At 35.6% G+C, this 16,871-nt stretch overlaps 1 protein-coding gene across 5 annotated transcripts in view; it reads left to right on the top strand.

Annotated features, from left to right (window-relative positions):
• Positions 1-16,871, top strand: part of LOC135717477 (peripheral plasma membrane protein CASK-like) — an 850,957-nt gene that overhangs the window by 570,004 nt on the left and 264,082 nt on the right. The window lies entirely within an intron of this gene.

Genomic DNA, 16,871 nt, shown 5'->3' on the forward strand with positions numbered 1-16,871 from the left:
AAGTCCTTTCGGATGATGGTCATATTATTTCAGAACTCTCACACTACGCGGCGCTAGTGTGCACATGAACTTCCTTAATATGTTATGACTCCAAAACTTGTCCATATAAGATGTTGCTGTGCAATGTGAGAACAGGAACCGGAAATCGATGTCAGATGACATTTTGGAATCCAAGATGGCGGCCATCGGTTCAAGAAAAACTGTCAAATACCGTACAATATGGATATTTTTGGAAAGGGGAAGACGTGTAGAGGCCGGAAATCGTTGCCAGACGTCATTTTGGAATCCAAGATGGCGGCCATCGGGTCAAGAAAAACTGTCAAATACCCTATAATACGGGTATTTCCAGAGAGGGAACGACGTGTAGAGGCCAGAAATCGATGCCAGACGTCATTTTGGAATCCAAGATGGCTACCATCGGGTCAAGAAAAACTGTCAAATACCCTACAATATGGGTATTTCCGGACGTGTAGAGGCCGGAAACCGATACCAGACGCCATTTTAAAAACCAAGATGGCGGCCATCGGTTTTAAGAAAAACTGTCAAATATCCTACAATGTGGGAATTTCCGAAAAGAAACGACGTGTAAAGGTCAGATATACATTCCAGACGCTATTTTGGAATCCAATATGGCGGCAACATGTTTTCCATAAATAAGGCTTACCAAGCATATTGCGTATAATTTATTGTGTATAGCGTATCATTGAGCAAGATCGCAACATAACGTGGAAAATTCCGCAAAACAATAAAATGCTTTGATTTGTTTTGTTTTTTCTATCGTAAGCTACAGATTTATTCCACATTTTATTTTCTCTTTCGATAACAAAGAACCAACCAGCGCTGTCATGTTTTATGCATTCTACTCACTCTCGGTCTTTCACACCGTGAGATGGGTCTCGACTTCCTTTGGCAAATCGTGCATTTTTGCACTCCGTTCAACATTGCTGTCCAATGTGCAGAAACTTTCGACCTCGGATAGTTGATTTAGTTTTAACTCGATTTCTGCGCACCAGGTGGTGGATGAAAATATCAACCATATTCACTGTAGAGGGGTCCAGGAATAAATCTGTAGTTTACGATAGAAAAAAACAAAACAATAAAAAGCGTTTTATTGTTTTGAGGAATTTTCCACGTTATGTTGCGATCTTGCTCAGTGATACGCTATACACAATAAATTATACGCAATATTCTTGGTAAGCCTTATATATGGAAAACATGTTTTTTTTTAACTAGTTCGTATATTTGGAAGGCTCAATCACGTTAGCTTTACGGAGCCGATAGTTCATTGTTCTTTGTTTGTAACAACATTCACTTAATTCTATGTCTAGTAGGAGTTGCGCCGAATACTCGTGGCTTACTCGAGGTAAGAGAGGTACATTGTCGAAGGATAGGATCAGGGGAGGAGCTTGGGGGCAAGGTTTCGTTGTCTCATCAGAGATTTGTCACCAGTATGAACGGTAGTGCGGTTCTAGTTTCGTCTGGAGTTCGATCGGCTATAATGACCATGGAAAACATGTTGCCGCCATATTGGATTCCAAAATAGCGTCTGGAATCTATATCTGGCCTTTACACGTCGTCCATTTTCGGAAATTCCCACATTGTAGTATATTTGACAGTTTTTCTTAAAACCGATGGCCGCCATCTTGGATTTCAAAATGGCATCTGGCATCGATTTCCGGCCTCTACACGTCGTTTCCTTCCCGGAAATACTCATATTGTAGAGTATTTGACAGTTTTTCTTGATCCGATGGCCACCATCTTGGATCCCAAAATGTCGTCTGGCATCTATTTCCGGCCTCTACACGTCGTCTCCTTCCAAAAATATCCATATTTTAGGGTATTTGACAGTTTTTCTTGAACCTATGGTCGCCATCTTGGATTACAAAATGGCATCTGACATCGATTTCCGGTCTCTACACGCCATCTCCTATCCGAAAATACCCATGTTGTTGGGTATTTGACAGTTTTTCTTGAAACGATGACAACCATCTTGGATTCCAAAATGGCGTCTGACATCGATTTTCGACCTCTACACGTCGTTCCCTATCCGAAAATACCCATATGGTAGGATATTTGACAGTTTTTCTTGACACGATGGTCGCCATATTGGATTCCAAAATGGCGTCTGGCATCGATTTCTGGCCTCTACACGTCGTTCCCTCTCTGGAAATACCCGTATTATAGGGTATTTGACAGTTTTTCTTGAACCTATGGTCGCCATCTTGGATTCCAAAATGACGTCTGGCATCGATTTCCGGCCTCTACACGTCATCTCCTATTCGAGAATACCCATGTTGTTGGGTATTTGACAGTTTTTCTTGAACCGATGGCCGCCATCTTGGATTCCAAAATGGCATCTGACATCGATTTCCGGCCTCTACACGTCATCCCTTATCCGGTTCCTGTTCTAACATTACACAGCAACATCTTATATGGACAAGCTTTGGAGACATTACATATTAAGGAAGTTCATGTGTACACTAGCGCCGCGTAGTGTGAGAGTTCTGAAATAATATGACGATCATCCAGAAGGACTTAGTCACCTGAACAACTTTGCTGAAGACAGTAGCCTTCTATATGGCCAGGTTCTCGAGATACAGCTTATACAGGAAATTTACTTGCACACTAGCGCTGCGTAGTGAGAGAGTTCTGAACTAATATGGCCACCATCCAAAAGAACTTGATCACCTGCCTAACTTTGCTGAAAACAGCAACTTTCTATATGGCCAGGCTCTCGAGATACAGTTTATATAGGAATTGCACATGCACACTAGCGCTGCGTAGTGAGAGAGTTCTGAACTAATATGGCCACCATCCGAAAGGACTTGGTCACCTGAGCAACTTTGCTGAAGACAGTAACTTTCTATATGGTCAGGATCACGAAATATTCAATGTTGGAAATATGATCCATATATTATAGCGCCCGTCATAAGTAACATAAAAGTGAAGCGCCTCTAGCGGCGTAGTTCCCAATTTAACCTGAATTCAATGGCACAAGCTTGTTGGTCTAACCCAGTACAGCAACTTTGTCGAAGACAGTATAGCTTTATGTATTGAAACAAATGAGATAATCCACTACAGCCCCCATTAGTGAAAATCCCATAAGCTGTGGGTATCCTTATTCGCGGATAGCCCGGCAATAAGGATCCGGCAATAAGAGATACCGGCAATAAGGAATCCGGCAATAAAGATTCCTGACTGTATAGTCGCTTGAGGATTTGAGATGATCGGGCGCACATGAGATAGCCACCCCTTAAAGTACCATGATAGCACTGGCGGTCATGTCAAAATTCAAATTCAATCAGGTGTTTGGTTTATCTTTGCACATGCAGTCAACTCTCTACATGAGGTCATGTTTTAGAATAATGGTCTCTTCAGATGATGTGAGATTGTTTTGAAAAATTATATAACTCTGTCCCATCACAACCGAGTTTCAGTGTGTACGTAGTTCGAATCGAAATTGTCCAGTTCACCTTGAAAATAACGCCCATCAAAGGAGCACTCAAACCTCAGCAAAATGACGCGAAGCGTTTATTTTCGGATGCATCCATCCAGTCGTCACGTGTATTCACGTACAGATAAGCAACCACAAATACAAAGAGCCCCGCCAGCCAAGCTTCACGTGCTTTGCACGAGCCCCTCCGTGGCAGGGTCTCGTGATTCGCGCACCGGTTGCGCTGCCATGGTGAGTGGGTGTGTACATATGTATAAACGCGGGATATCTTATCGTCCAGTTCCAGTCGGATGGCGGCGACATCAGCAATCAAAGTCAAATTGGACGAACAATTGCCAGGCTGTTGTTGTTGCTGGATTATGCCATCTCGTTAACTGGGTGGAAATACTGACATTTCGAAACAATCTATGTGAGGGGAAAAGTTTCTGACATTGAGAATTCAAGCTTAATAATGCATTAGGTCCAAAGTACCATTGACAGATTGCATGCGCACGACCATACTCAGACATTGTCAACCTACAGCTCGATGAAAGAAGCTATGATCTAGCATATAATACGACAAACACGACAAGAAACGGTTCTGTACTCAAGTTATTAACGAAAGAGAAAATAGACGAAGAGAATCGATCAATGTTACTCAGGACCTAATGCATTGTTCAGCTTGAGTTGTGCTAAAAATAATAAATAAATCATATGTTATTTACGATTCAATGATGGAAAAAAAAACTCAAGATCTGGCTAGTGAGACTAGTCACGGCTATTTTTGGGAGAGGCTTAGAATTGACGATCCACTTTGTAGTCCGTTGACAAGTTTACGTAAAGTCTTCTTATCGCAGTGAGTGCACTGCACACGACTAGTCAAGTGTTGCAGTGCCAAATATTTGTAAAGTTTCCAATAACTTCCCACACGGCAGCACCGACCACTCTTGGGATTTGCTTTGAAGACAGTCAGCCACCACCCGGACCGACCGACCACGGGAGTGACGAGCATGCAAACACCTTTTAGTCGATTCAAGCGTTCGTGTGGGTGTATGTGTGTGTGGGTGTACTGCGTAGGAGTTAGGAGGTTCATGCCTTAGAAGTCAGTCAGTTAGTGGGACTATCCTGGAGCACGTGCATGCAGAGTAACTTTTTGACTCCAACAACGAAGCCAACAGGCAAATATTTGGACGCACAGAGTTCGCTGTAAGGATTCGTTTTCGGGATTAAATATGCCAACCGAGCTTTCGGTCGTTTGGGGTTGATGGGTGTATAGGAGGCAGTACGGATTCAGCGAGTGCTTAAGAACAGCGGAGTAGGTTAGCAACAGGAGTTTATGTATAGCTTTGTTGCGTTGACTAATGTTCGAGCTATTCGAAAAACACCACTGTGCGGGAAACTAAATTATACAGCTGAGAACAAAAAGGAAACGTACGTTTAACATACTAACGATACTCGTTGCACTTTGTAACTATCGAGTTATTTGGTCATCAATTATTGGAAGTTTGAACGCCCGTCGATTGAAATTTCAGTTGAGCTTTCAGCTGTCTTTCTAGTTATGATGATTGAAGTCCGCTTCAAAACATGACTTCGAAGGCATCAATCGATCTACTTGCATTTTCCTTATTTGCAGAATAGCGCTCGATGCCTTCCAGGCTGATAACCGTTACGCTGAACAGACAGACAAACAGACGTGCAATGGCCGAAGCGGTTCATCATTTCCCTCACAGGTAGAGGATGAGTGATGTGATGCTTGATTCCTTCAACTTTTGCCGGTTTCCGGTTACGCGCCTGCACCCGCCTCCACACACCTACCGTCAATCACAAACACACAAGTGTGACAGCCAGCCAAGCCCCCACTGGTGGCAGCGGTCGATGGTGTAGAAATTGGACCGTCAACATTGGATTCCTGATGGCTGCTGCTGCGGCTGTCAACCATTCCTCCAAGGAGCGAACAAGACGTATCTATTCATGAGCCCTGGTTGGACGGGTGATGGTGGTGGGGTGGGTTCCGTTTGTCCGTTCTTTCACCCTACTGCTGCCACCATCGTTGCACGGCAGCAGCAGTCACATGAGGACGACGGCGACGATAGACAGACAGAGTTGAGCGAACATCGCCGATGGCGGATTCGACATTAGTTTCCGATTTCTCACACCCCATAGACTCCTCACATGGTCACCGGTTGCCTCGCCAGAGAAGTGCTGAATGCGCGGAATGTTGCTGCAGCTCACTGGTGGCCATAGAATACAACTGGTGTAGGTACATTGGAATGCTGCACACGTGATAAAAATGCGGAAGTAAGTGCCTTTCGAGTGCACTTCAAATGGCACACGGACTTCAAAGATCGTCGCAGACCAACATAAACATGGGCTCCCGGGTCCGTGTGGTGGGACTTTGTGTGCCGTTGTTGGTGGCACTATGGCAACATGGAACATGGAACCGAAAGACTCAGCATCGTTCCGATCAATCGATAGTTTTTGTTTAGTGTTGAATAATTCAGGCTCTTCAACCGGCTTTGCATGAATTTAGCACATTGAAGTAGATGATGACTATCGGTCGTGAAAAACGTGACCCACACCAAAAGCCTCAGGGCAATCGATTCCGATGGACTTCATGGCGTTGACTTCAACATAAACACAAACACATGCTTGTGCAGAAGCGAGCGGAAATTGGTATCTATGATGGAAGTGAACAAATGAGTAATTGCCTGCCGGTGAAAGGTGCCTGAAGGTCTGATTGTGTGTATGTGTGTCGTTCATGTTGATTTCCTCGGCAAGCCCTTCGGGTGTAGGAAGACAAAGTTATGTGGCATTGAGCATTGCTCTGTTCAATAGCAGTCTGTGCACGTTTCTGCCAATGTACACATAAACAACTTCTTTCTGTTGGTGCCCAATGGTGTTGGAAGGATTGATTTTGATTTAAGTTAGTTATGTCCGCAAGGAAAGTAATTCCTATTGCGGGCATTTTACAGTGGTCTGCTTAGGATCAAAGGTTGGCAAAACAGCTACCAAATTTCTGAATTCTAAATTGTAAATATTAAAAAAAAAATTAAATTATAATTGGCATAAGTTTCATATTCAAAACTCAAAATATTCCACAATTTAAATTCCAAGTATTCCAAATATTAAAAATAAAATAATATGCAGAGTTCCGGAAATTCAAAAAGCAAAATATTTCAAATTCAAAACATTCAAAACTTTACAAATTCCGGTTTATAATTTGCCAATTCCGAATTCCAAATACAGTCAACTCTCTATAACCTGATATTGAAGAGACCATCGAAGAACGATCGACTTGTAGGATAACAAAACAAAATTTTGGTCTTCCTTAGGAAGCATCCCGAATTATTTCATCGGCCTGATCAGAGAGTAACGCTGACTAATTTATTTACACAATTGAATTCGAATAATGTTTCACAAATCCATTAACGGAAGTTCTGAGCTGTTGATTTGGAATTTGCAGCCAATATGAAAGAAGCATAAGTATAAGACAGTCAATTCTTGAAATTTGATATGCCGCGTGAAAATTCTGATTCATTTGGCGTGGAACTGCTCAATTCCCAATATTTCTTTTTCCAAAGGTTTCAAGTTTCAAGGGTTTCTTATTCTAAATACTCCAAATTCCATGTAATTCAATTTCAAAATTTTAAAAATTTTCAAAATTTTCCAAATTCTTAATACTGTAATGGCCTGATTGTGTCAGCTTATTTTCAATAAAAAAAAGTTCTACAAAACCCAGTGGTCTTATTGCTGCAAAGTATAACTTAAACATCTATCATGATTATGAATGAGACAGATTTGAAGTAACGGTTATTATGACTTTCAAAAATTACGAATTCCAAATATGACGAATTCCTAATATTCTAAAATCCAAGTATTTCTGAATAAAAATGTTCCAAATTTTTACAAGTCTAAATTCCTAATATTACAAATTCAAAATAATCAAAATTCCAAATAATCTTTATTTCAAGCATTCTAAATTCCAAATACATATTCTTGATTCAAATTTCTCTGGTTTTCAATTAGAAATACTATAATTTTCAAAAATTTTAAATTCCATGTATTCCTAGTTCCAAATACGTGGTGAACATGCAAGAAAAATAAGCGAAACTTTTCGATTAAGGGAGGCATCGAGTTTTGGAAATATCGAACTAGGGAGACTGAACTGTATTCCTTATTTCAAATAGGTGGTGAAAATACATGAACAAATCAACCAAAACTCATCGAGTAAGGAGGCATCGAGCTAAGGAATTATCAAATTGGGGAGAGAATAATGCTTACAATATTGAAGAGATCTTAAAATCATCCAACAGAGAAAATATCGAGCAACAGAATATCAACATAGGGAGAGTTCACTGTATTCCAAATTCCAAATATTTGGATTTCCAAATTTACGGCCACCAAAAAATACAATTTCCATACATTCCAATTTTTAAATATTTTAAATTCAAAATTTTTATATTCTTAAAATATCAAAACTTCAAAAACCTTCAAATGCGAAATATTACAAATCAAAATAGCCCAATAACCAAATATTCCAAATTCACAGCATTCCAAATTCAAAACATTATAAGTTTCTACAATTGATTTGTAACAAGTGTGCTACTAGGGTTGCCAAACTGCGTAATCGATGTCATCGTAACCGTTTCCACACCGAAAGATTAAGCTGTCCACTAGGTTTATTCTATTGAGGTGAGCATCTAGCGAGTAGTGGTTGGACATAAGTCTGCTCATCACGCGAATGAAGTCACGACTTAAGCCCAAGCCTTTAAACCACGCTCTCGAAGAAACATTAGGAATAATTTATTGTAACCACCGTCCAAGATTTCCAGTGTCCCAATCGGTTTACCAACTCGAAAGGGTATTCCAAATACTGCAAATTCCAAGTATTTTTCAGTTAAAATTTTTTCAATTATTCCATACTCAAAATAGAGTAGACACTACTTCCATCACTATTGAGCAGAAAACATCAATTATATCAACGAGTTTACTATCCATAAATCAACGCTTGTGCATTAGGTCATAAACTACAACACGAATCCAATCGCATAGTATGGTTATGTGCACCCATTGTCCTCAAACACAAAAGAAGCACGTCTAGCGCATCAATATTTCAGCCTTCATCCGTTGGACAAAGAAAACCCTATAGTTTTCCGATGCATTTGGACGAAATTTGAACTCCTAGGACGAATTTGGAATCAAGTAGCAGTATTAGATTTTTAACAATATCTCAACAATGTGTGACTCTTTATCAAATCCAACGGTACCTATGAAATGGTTAATACATTTTGAAGTCATCTATAGTATAAGTTTACAATGTTTCGTTCATAGCCGTTAAGCAAAACTAGGTGAAGCGTTGATTGTGCTAAATAGGATGGAAATTAGATTAGAAACCAATTTCTACATTCTAAGTTTTTCAAATTTAAAACTGCATATTCCAAATATTAAAAATTCCCAATTTTTCCTATTCAAAATAATACAGTTTCTCCTTTAACTTTAGATTTAATATATTAATAATATATAACTCAAATGATCCTTTGGCTCTGTAAAGTTTAATCGATTGAGCCTGTAAAAATAAATTATTTTCCAGAAAAAATACAGTTTCACAAAATTACAAATGCAAAAAAAAAATTATTTAAAATATGCTAAATTTCATGCATTCTAAATTCCAACTATTACAAATTCCATAAATTTAAAATTTCAAATACTCAAAATTCTAATTCATCCAGATTCCAAGCATAACAAATTCCATGCATTCTTAATTACAAATATAAAAAATTCCTAAAAAAATCTTGGAATAAGGGAAACATTGAGTTATAGAAATATCATATTAGGTAGAGAGTGATGAAGTTAGTTTAAGAAATTATCGACTTAGATACAATATCGAGTTACAGAATAGCGAGAAAGGGATGGATACCTGTATGCCAAATTACAAGTATTCTAAATTCCAAATATTCCATACTCCAAATTCCAAATAATCCAAATATTACAAACTGCAAATAAATCAAAATTAAAATATTCCAAATTACAATTATTTCAAATTTTAAATATTCCAACAGGGCAAATGGATGTGATGTCGGCCTGAATGCCCCTAATTTGGGCCCATACATAAATTCAGCAATCGACTAAACTTTTTTTTTGTTATTAGGGAGATTATCACGAATACTTCTATTTGGAATAAGGAATGTTTGAAATTAAAATATTTGCAATTTGGAATATTTGGAATTTAAACCTTGCATAGGAGAAAAGGATGTAATGTCGGCCTAAATGCCCTTCATTTGGGTCCATAAATAAATTCAGCAATCGAGTAAACATTCAAAAGCGACCAAAAATATCCACTTGTAACGTCCCAATGACGCGTTCATCTGCATAAAATTTATAAATAGCAGATTTTTAGCGATGGGCTCAAACTTAGATCCATAGGCCAACATTTGAGCCATTTCCCCTACATATTATTAATCCGAAATATTACAAATTTTAAATAGTGGAAATGGTTCTCAAGTAGGCTTATGGATCTCAGATTGGGCCTATCGCTAAAAATCTGCTATGTTTAAATTTTATTTAGATGAACGCGTCATTGGGACGGTACTAATGGATATTTTTGGTCGCTTTTGAATGTTTAGTCGATTGCTGAATTTATTTATGGGCCCAAATTAAGGGCATTTAGGCCGACATCACATCCTTTTCCCCTATGCAAGGTTTAAAAAATTCCATGTATTGAACATTGAAAATTCAAACTAATAAAATTACATATGTTGCAAATTCGAAACATTTCAAATTTCAAATATTGCAAATCGCAAATATTTTAATTTCAAACATTTATTTTTCCAAATAGAAGTATTCGTGATAATCTCCCTAATAAAAATTGAATCATACAAATTAATATTACCAATGGATGGGAGAATAACTCAACTGTTCGATAGTGGTATGACTTTGCTTGTTTGAATGATCGTTTGCGAGAAATCGGCGATGGAAGTCAAAAGTGAAAGTTACGTTATATTGTGGTATACCTGTATTACAATTTCCAAATATTTCAAATTCAAAGTATTCCAAATTCCAATTAATCCAAATTACAAATAATGCAAAAATGCTTGAATTCAAAATTCCAAATATTCCAAATTCAAAGTATTCCAAATTCTAATCTATCCAAATTCCGAATATTGGAATTTTCAAGCATTCCAAATTCTAAATATTCCATATAAATATTCTTAACTTAAAATATCCAAGGTTTCAAATATTCCAAATTCTAAATAGCCAAGGTTTCAAATATTCCAAATTTCAAATATTTCAAATTCCAAATACTCCAAATTCCAAATGTTCCTACTTTCAATTATTCCAAATTCTAAATATTCCAAATTCCAAATATTCCAAACTCCAAATATTTCAAAATACAAATATTCCAAATTCCAAACATACCAAATTCCAAATATTCAACGTTCAAAGTATTCCTCATTTCAAATAATTAAAATTTAAAGTATAGCAAAATCCAAACATTTCAAATTCCAAATTTTCTAAGTTTATAGTTTTTCAAATTTTTGTTAATCCAAACTTAAAATATTGAAAAATTCCATGCATTCAAAATTCCAGATATTCCATATTCAAAGTATTCCAAATTCCAATTAATCATAATTCTGAATATTGCAAATTTCCAGCATTCCAAATTATAAATTTTTCGGAATTCAAATAGAAGAAATGGCTCTAATGTTGGCCTATGGATCTAAAATTGGGCTCAACGCTAAAAATCTGCTATTAATCAATTATATCTAGATGATGGATATTTTTGGTCGCTATTGAAAATTTAGTTGATTGCTGAATTTATGTACGGGCCCAAATTAGGGGCAATTAGGCCGACATTACATCCATTTCCCTACATATTCTTCAATCCAAATATCACAAATTCCAAATATCAAGAATTTATGATATTTGTATAGAAGCTAATGGTGGTTTCGACTGGTTGATTGGAATCACTTTATGGGGTGGCTTTCTCAGTCTTTTAGTAGAAACGATTATTTTTTACGTTCCCGACGTTTCGACCGTTTGGTTGTGGTCTTTCTCAAGGGTTGTAATGTCTATCGTTTCCCGTTACAAACTTTTACGAATCGAGGACAGCGTAAATGTAGATTTTTCATGACCTGTTGTTAACTTTTAGGAAATTTTTAAAGTGATCTTTTGCACAGCACTGCAAAAGAAAAAACAAAAACAAACGTTGCAGTGCTGTGCAAAAGATCACTTTAAAAATTTCCTAAAAGTTAACAACAGGTCATGAAAAATCTACATTTACGCTGTCCTCGATTCGTAAAAGTTTGTAACGGGAAACGATAGACATTACAACCCTTGAGAAAGACCACAACCAAACGGTCGAAACGTCGGGAACGTAAAAAATAATCGTTTCTACTAAAAGACTGAGAAAGCCACCCCATAAAGTGATTGTATAGAAGAATAGGTAGGTTTCAAATATTCCACATTTCAAATACAAATATTTCAAATTCAAAAATCCCAAATTCAAAATATTTCAAATTTCAAATATTTCAAATATTCCAAATTCCAAGTGTTCCAAATTCCAATCATTTCAAATATTTCAGATTTCAAATATTCCAAATTCCAAACATTTCAAAATCAATTTCAAATTAATCCAAATTCTAAATATTTCAAATTCAAAATATTCTAAATTTTAAATATTTCAATCTCAAAGAATTCCAAATTGCACTTAATTCAGAAACCAAATATTGCAAATTTCAAGTATTCCAAATTCCAAATATTCCACATTTCAAATATTCCGAATAAAAATATGCCGAATACCAAATATTCCGAATTTCCAATTTTCTCAATTCCAAATATTTCAAATTCCAAATATTCTAAATATTTCAAGTCCAAAATATTCCAAATTCCAAATATTCCAAACCCTCAATAATTCAAAAATCAAATATTCCAAATTCCAAATATTCAACATTCAAAGTATTCCTCACTCCAATGAATCAAAATTCCAAGTATCGCATTTAAGCATTTTAAATTCCAAATGTTCCAAATTCATAATACCGTTTTTTTTTAAATGCGTTTATTTTTCCAGGCTCATTTGCCGTAGCTTTGCGGAGTCGATATTCATCGTTTGGGTACAAAATTACTTAAAACTAACGTTAGTAAAGCGGGGGCCGATAAATTCATAATACCGTAAAACGTGACAGTTTTTTAAAATATATTCTAAATATTTTTTTATAGCAATGACTGTTTCTCAATTTTTCAAACTGAAAGTACTGATCGTAGAGTCATTTCGTTAGAAATATTTTTAACGGGAATTAAAGCATTTGCATTTTTTTTTTTTAGTTTTGTGACTTAACATCAGTAATTTGAACGGCGCCGATGGTGTAGTGGTAAGCGTGATTACCTCTCACCCCGCAGGCCTGGGTTCAATCCCAGTCGGCGCCGCCGGGATGTTCTGAGGCATAACATCTCTGATCACGCCTTCCTTCGGATGGGAAGTAAAGCCGTTGGTCCCCGGTTCATGAGTTGATGGGTCGATAGGTAGGGTCCAGGTGTGGGAGCTGCCTTCCTGACACGTCGGTAGCATTGGTGCTCAGCACGGAAAACAAGATCGACGGAAAAAACAAACCAAAGGAAAAAAAAAATCAGTAATTTGATTTGGGGTTACCTTGATACAACATTAAATCTGTGATGGCTATATTGTTAATAATGTTTCATAAGTGATGGTTTGAGTGCTTTTTCAAACAGACGAAAAACAAGAAAATAGTTTTTTAATATGTTTGCAAAATATGTTAAACATACTATGTAAAAACGATATACGATATCATCAGAAATACTCTAAACTACAATATGGAACTAATGTTCCCAATTCGGATAAAAAGTGCAGTGAGTAATTTTAAACATTATATTCTGCTATCAAAACTGCCCGCATTATCAATGAAACCCCGTTTTACGGTTCTTCAAATTTCGATTAGCCCAAATTTCAAAAATATTCACATTCCAAACACATATTCTTAATTCCAAATATTACACATTCCGGATATTCAAGGTATCAAATATTCCAATTTTCAAAAACAAATATTCCAAAATCCAAACATTCCAAATTTTTAATATTCAAAATTCCAATTATTCTAAATTCCAAATATTCCCATTTCCAAACATACCAAATTTCATCTATTTCAAATGCCAAATATTTCAAATTTAAAGTTTTTCATATAACAATTTATCCTTATTCCAATTATTGCAAAATCTCAAGATTGTCAAATTCTATGTTCGCCAAATTCCAAAAGGATATTATTTATTCCAAATATTACTATTTCCTAAAATCCAAGGTAAAAAATATTCTTAAATTTAATTGTTCCAAATTCAAACTATTCAAAATTTCAAATACTACAAATTCCAAATATTCCACAAACCAAATATTAAAATTTCCAAATATTCTTATGTAAAATGTTTCGAAATTCCAAATATTCCGAATCCCAATCAATCCAAATTCCAAACATTGGAAGTTTCAAGCATTCCAAATTCTAAACATTTCATATTCCAAATACATATTCTTAACTTCAAATATTCAAGGTTTTAAATATTCCAAATTCTAAATAGCCAAGATTAAACTAATATTTCAAATTCAAAATATTCCTTATTTCAAATATTTCAAATTCCAAATTTTCCAAATATTACAAATATTCCAAACATTCAAAATTCCAAATATTTCAAATACCAACTAAATATTCTTCATTCCAAATATTGCAAATTCCAAATATCCATGGTTTGAAATATTGATAATACTAAAAATTGCACAAATTGCAATCAAGCATTCGAAATTCCAAATATTCCAAATTTTAAAGATGACGAATTCAAAATATTCCGAATACCAAATATTAAAAATTACTAATTTCAAATATTCCAAATTCAAAATATATGGTGAACAAACATGGAAAATTAAATCAAAACTCGTCAAGTAAGGAAGACATCGAGTCGTTTTTTGTTCTTGCTCCAAATAAATATTCTTTATTCGAAATTTTTCAAATTTCAAACATCCGAATTCCAAATATTACAAATTCAATATTTCCATATTCCAAATTCCAAATATTTCAAATACCATATGTTCCAATTTTCAAGTATTACAAAATCCATATATTCCAAATCCAAATGTTCCAAATCCCTAATTTTCCAAATACCAAATATGCCAAATTTCAAATATCTCAAATCTCGATGAACATTTCAAATGGTCCTATCTGCTTTGATCGATTCTCTTCATCGACTTTCTCTTTCGTTAATAACTAAGCTGCAAAACCTTTCCCTGTTGTATTTGACGTTTTGTACGCTAGATAAGAACTTCCTTTATCAAACTACGTGGTAGAATTAGCGCGAAATCTGTTTGCATGGCAGTGGTTATGAAAAGAGAAAGTCGATGAAGAGAATCGATCAAAGCAGATAGGACCATTTGAAATGTTCATCGAGAAATAGATGGAGAAAATGCACGGAAAAATTAATCAAAACTCATCGAGTACGGGTGACATCCAGTTAGGGAGAGAGTGATGCCTGTAAATGTGAAGGATCTCCTTGCACATAATAATTATGTAGAGGTAACAACAGGTGTACATGTCAGAATTTGAATTGTTTGTTTTTTGAGTTTTTGTATTTTGAATTTTGGAATTTGGAAAAAAAAAGCTTGGAAAATTATTTTAAACCCTGGTTCTATTAAATACAGACTTGGAAAATTTCAAGAATCTGGAATCAAAATAAAGATTTCAGACGTCGAAAATTGAATATTTTCATAGAGCTCAGATTATGTGTTTTTTTTTAAATTGGTACTTGCAGAATCTTTTGCTTATGGAATTCAATGAAAGAATTTGATAAGAATTTCCAAGGAATGAAGTGATATTTGAGGATTCCTTTCATGTTCATTTTGTTGTCCAGATTCCAGGTGAAACGTAACCCAAACAAGAACCCATATCTAACCGATAACATATGACTAACTTAATGAAGCACACACTAAGAATAGTTCACATATTTCGGTAAACAATTCGGTGATTTTTTACAGATTTCCTTTAATATATCACGTGAAAATTGTAGGAAAACTGTGAAAAATCTCCGAACTGATTACCGAACGTTCAGCTGTTCAGATTTCGGTAAATTTTCACAGAAATCAGTGAACTAATATTAGTGTGTATGGTAATTTATATCACACGGAGAAATGATACTACCCAAAATTTGAGTTCTTTATACTTAATATTGAGTTCAGCCTCTCACTTGCACTTTTATTGTTGTCAAAAAAGGAACGAGAGGTTCGACCCAACGATTTAGTTCAGCCCAATAAGTTACTTTTGAGTAAATTACATTTTCTAAAATTTACGTGAATTAAACTTAATTTTGGGTAGAATATACTTAAGAGTATGTATTTTTTTGCTGGTGTTAAATGGAAACTACTATATGCGATATACTCAAATTTGGGTTATTGGGCTGAGCCCCGGAATTGAGGGAAAAGTACTTAATTTTGGGTAGTTTTTCATCTCCGTGTAGTATGCTTATAGCATAAAATCTTGTTTTGATATTAATCAATCATCGAAATATGTTGTAAAGCATCAAATAAATATCAAAATAACAAAACGTGATCTTTTAGTTATTAGATAATATCACCTAAAAGAGTTATTAGATTGTTGGTAGAAGACCTTTTAAATATCAAATTAGGGTACTCTGGAATCTTAAAAAGCGTTTATTATACGTCAGTTGTTATAATAAGTAAATTATTTATTAGTTCGTTATTCGAAGAACATAGAAGAAGTAGATAGCACCAATGGAATTAATTTTAAAGCTGTTCTTCTTGTCATAATTTTTTTCTTACCATTGATATCAAGTCAAAATAGGCGTAGCAAAATATCCTGTTTTGCTTTGAGCGTGTAATGATTGTTTGAGATTGTTCAGTGTGCAGGGAGAAAACGTACTTTTCTGTTTTGTTTTATATTGTGCCACTACATATTTTGACAAAACCCTTGTTAATGGTATTTATCAATATTGATTTGAGTATATTCAATCAATTAATTTAAAAATGTTGTCCCAGGGAAAATGACGGCTTCGGCATGACAGACTATTTTCGGCAACCCAAATTGAAACACTATTTTCTCTAGATTTTCTTACGAAAACACTTCGCTGAAATATGCAAACGATTCTTTATGCTTTCAGCTTCAATTTGACTATATTTTTACCACTGAGAAAAAGCAATCTAGCAGAGTTTTCTTGAAATGAAACACACGCACTACAAATTGTAGCTGATTTCGAGTTGCCGATAATAGAACAGCAGATTTACATGCAGTTCAAATGGAACGGTTGCCGAAGAAAAACTGGTTGCCGACAATACTCGCTCTCACTAGAGAAGATTGGAGCTTTGTAAAAGCGTTTCAAAACAGTTTTTGACAATTCTTTCGACTGAAATTGTTAGAACAGCTGGCAGCAAAAG

This window comes from Ochlerotatus camptorhynchus, unplaced genomic scaffold (assembly GCF_037179485.1).
Source record: "Ochlerotatus camptorhynchus isolate MF236.1 unplaced genomic scaffold, CSIRO-AGI_Acam_v1.1 ptg000056l, whole genome shotgun sequence".
NCBI classification, from domain to species: Eukaryota; Metazoa; Arthropoda; class Insecta; order Diptera; family Culicidae; genus Ochlerotatus; species Ochlerotatus camptorhynchus.